The following is a 4387-nucleotide window of genomic DNA, read 5'->3' as shown; positions in this document are numbered from 1 at the left end:
ACTCTACGATATTAAGTTTAACTTTATGTAGGGAATTTTTCTTTGTTTAATTTAACGTTTATACATTTGTGTCAGTATCAAAGCTTTTATCGTAAATTTATTCAACACGTTCTACACTTTTGCTTTAGAAATTACAAATTGAGGAAAAATATTTCTTTTTGTTGCGTAGTTCGCATGATTCTTCAAATGTAGGACATTTCCTTTTAACATATTTATAACCACAGAATTTGTATTCAGAGATTGTTTTCTTTTTGACAATGTGACAAGCATCAGCAATTCATCGATTAATTTAAGAAACGATATCATTCCACGCTGTTGTAATAGAAGTTTATACGCGTACCGAGTAATATATTTCCTAACTGGAGTCATTCCAACATTTTTTTCTTTATCTATCATATGATATATGCCCACAATTAGTCTCATTTAAATTTTCTCTTCAGTACTTTTATCATCTTGACCAAGCTCGACAAACTCACTCTATCTAAATCCATCACGAAGATGACGTAGAAATCCAGTCCAAAAGATTTCTATCATTTGAACATGAACCCGGTTCATTCTAAGTTCTTGTTTCACCATCGTCTCCCGTATTTCACTAAAACACATGTCCTCTAGTATTTTTGTTCCCTTTGTTTTCTCCGATGAGTTATCCGTAACCCTTTTAGAATAACTCTATGTCGGACATTTATAAATAAACACGTTATCTCCTTTGAGCCATCAGTTCCATTATTGTCTTTCAATGTTCTTGCTCTAGTGGTAGCTGTACAATGTAGGGCACTGCCCAAGGATTTATGACGGACGAACTGTAGACAGGAACTTCGCTGCGGGCTAGCTAGAGAACTGGTCTGCGCCGAAGTGGACTTCCGGTTAAGCAGGTTTTCTACTAAGCAAGAGTTGACTGGCAGCTGTCGCCCTCGTGTATTTAACTGAATAAATCTTTCGTTAACATAATTTGGGTCTCCGTTAATGTGTGTGTGTGTGTGTGTGTGTGTGTGTGTGTGTGTGTGTGTGTGTGTGTGTGTGTGTGTGTGTGTGTGTGTGTGTGTGTGTGTAGCTAAACTAAAGCTAGAACAGCATCTTAACCTAGTTTCAAAAGGTCAGCACCGATTTGCATCCTATCGGCGGCGCCATTATTATAATGTTGATAATTCACGAAGATATAGCAGTAGATAGTTCGTCAAAGAATCTTTATATAACAGATGAAATACTATACACGACTGAAGGTTCAAGATAACATGTACAAAAGTTACTTTAACTACGTTGGATTAAGATAGGTTAAGCTGTTCTACTTATTGTCATGTATCATACTGAATGTATCCACACATCGTCGTGCTCGCCAGATATCTCTTCACATGCTAACACAACGAGAGCATACGCTAACCTCAACACATGAATGATGTATTTTACAGTATATATATTTCAGAGTAAGTTTTGCACCCTGTCAAAACTTTAGTATCTTTCCAGTTCTGTTCTGTTTTCGGTGCAGCAGTGTAATGGTTCTTCCTTCATCTTTTATATTCAAAGTCAGCCCTGCGTGCATTTTTTTTTTTTTTGAAGCGGAAACAGACTGGTCACTAGGCCTCGTGATCAGAGGCTATATTAGACAGCTGGCGATTGTTGATTGCAAGAAGGGATTTCTTCTTTTGTACTCCTCTTCTACGGTGGCCTGTAGATTTTTTTGCCATGCAACACAATTATGGGCCGGCAATAATTCTCCATTAAGGAAGCGTGCCTCGCCTTGTACAGCTACGTCTTTGACAATATGGCCTCAATGCTGGTAACATCTGCCTTTCAAGAGTTTCAATATTGGTCAGTAAATTCCTGCAGTGGCGCAGAGAATGTTGCGGAAGCAGCGTTAGTAAAAGCTCTCAAAAAGTTGTAGATGGTAATGGTACGTACTAAGCAACACCGAGTGGACTGACCCAGATACTCAGATACCCAGCCTTCTCGTCTTACTTCAACAACGACGCTGGTTCACGCACATTGCATGTCAGATAAGGAATACTCGGAAGACCTGCTATATGAGCCTAACAGAGGTTTATTTTTATGCTTGAACATAATTTATTTTGTTACATTCATAGGTAAGGTATTCATGCAATAAATTTAATGGAAGCAGTAAGATGAAATAGTGTAATATGAAATTGAAGGGAAATGACTGTTCGAAATGTAACACTTAGGCTAGTTTTTACGTAACAAGTATATATTCAGGTGCTGTGTCATGTCTTCTTCGATCGTCCTCGATTGAATATACAGCCATGAGAACAGCTACATGAAGAGAGTAATTGAAACTCGACCCAAGACACTCTGAATTTTTGACCCTTAAATTGACTGTATTTATAGGTGCCACTCACGGAAAGTTCTAATCACCAAACTATCACGTGAACAACAGCCGTTCATTGGATAAAATCTCGGTTGTGTACGATCAAACTATGACTGAATTGCAATTTGAGATTTGTATGTGGTAAAGCGCGGGATAGAATTCAATGCTACATGAGGAACTAGTCTCTGGTAGATTAACACAAAAGATCCCCCAACTTCATTTCACAGATGTCTACAAGAGAGACATAAAGTCTCTTTACATGAACGTTAAAAGGTGGGAGGACATTGCTGGTGGTCATTCCCACTGAAGATCTGAATTTGGCGAGGGTTTCAAAAGACAAGAGGAAGAAAAGCAAAATCGACAAGAAAATAGCACCAGAATCAGACTGACGGAGAAACTAAGCTAAAAGTGAAAGATACGAACAAGACAAAACGTCCTCCAATCCAGTGCTTCTCAAGCTATCTGATGTGGCGTACCGGTAGTTTTTTTTTTCCCAATGTGCCAGAGACCGGTAATATTTCTTAGTAATATTAATTTATACTGGAAACAATATATATATATTAATATAATAAAAGTTGACAATTTTTTTATCCTATATTTATTTTGTAAGCAAATAATAAAACAGTACATAAGCATTTTATAATCTTAATCTTTACCAATGTGAAAGGTGAGCCTGTTTCTTCTTTGTCAGTTTTTCTGCTATTGTTTCTTTCTTTTCTGGAAACTCGCCGCGTACCGGCAGCTGATGACTCGCAGGCTGGCACCGGTCCGCGGAACACCGCTTTGAGTAGCACTGCTCTAATCCATCTTGTGAGGCAATAACTGCGACTCGGAAAGTGACGAACTGTGGAACCCATACCGGCAAGGAAAGCAGATATTAAATGATAATGATAATGAGTGCGCGTGTGAGAGTATATATATATTCTTTTAGATGTTTTAGCCTTGAGGCATGTGGTCATGCTGGGGCACCGCCAGTGTGTTTGTGTGTGTGTGTGTGTGTGTGTGTGTGTGTGTGCGTGCGTGTGTGTGTGTGTGTGTGTGTATGTGTATGTATTCTGTACATAATAATAATTGTAGCGAAGTCTAGTGAATTTCCTCTATTATATATACATACATACGAACGTAGCAGGTAACAGCTAATCTTTGGGCGCTGTTTTGGACCCTGTTGTGTCTACCACTCTGACTGGTTGGTATTGGCGCAATTTGTCAATTTGTCAATTACTCTATCGCGCGCCAATATGCAACCCAACCAATCGCAGCCTCCAAATAAACCACGTGAAACAGTCTGTTCTAAATAAAATTTGAGCCTACCGTTAGCTATAAAAACACACCTCCCCCTAGTCTCGAGGTCTGTTGGTTTCAGACCTTCTAAGGTCTAACCACTGACCACATTACAGCGAGCTCCATCTTCGTCGCCACCATCATGTCTCTCACCAACGTCGTCAACATCTCTACACAGCACCAACACACTGCAAAGTTTCTAATATATCACTGTTCTTGAGTTCCTCACCAGGGTTAACAGCAAACATACAACCCACACAGATGCATGTAGATATATGAGTAAATGTCCATCAACCACTTCCATTTATCATTCAATTTGTGTATATATACGTGTGGCCGGTATTAAAGACATTTAAAGTTACCACCTTGTTCCATGTATTTCTTTATACCGTGTTCCTGTCAAATGATATAACAACCTTCTGAGTAGAGTCACATTAGATGGAATACAACCTATCCTTCTAAAATAGTGACCCGACGTTACAGACCACTATCACCATCTAAATAATAATTATTATTATAAGCTTAAAGATTATAAGCGTTCACTGTGTATCGGCTAAAGAAAGTAGTCTAATATTCGGGCATATAAGCCTTGATGGAAAAATTTGGATGAACGCTTATAAAATGAAGCTTATAATTATTATTTACAGAATTTTCACTCGTCATTGTTTCTTCATTTAATGCAGAATACATATATATATATATATATATATATACATATATATGCACACACAGAGTATACATACATAGATACATACATACATACATACATACATACATACATACATATCT

Source organism: Octopus bimaculoides, chromosome 8, assembly GCF_001194135.2.
Source record: "Octopus bimaculoides isolate UCB-OBI-ISO-001 chromosome 8, ASM119413v2, whole genome shotgun sequence".
In the NCBI taxonomy this organism is placed as follows: Eukaryota; Metazoa; Mollusca; class Cephalopoda; order Octopoda; family Octopodidae; genus Octopus; species Octopus bimaculoides.
The sequence above is the reverse complement of the archived record's forward strand: the minus strand, read 5'-3'. Positions refer to the sequence as shown.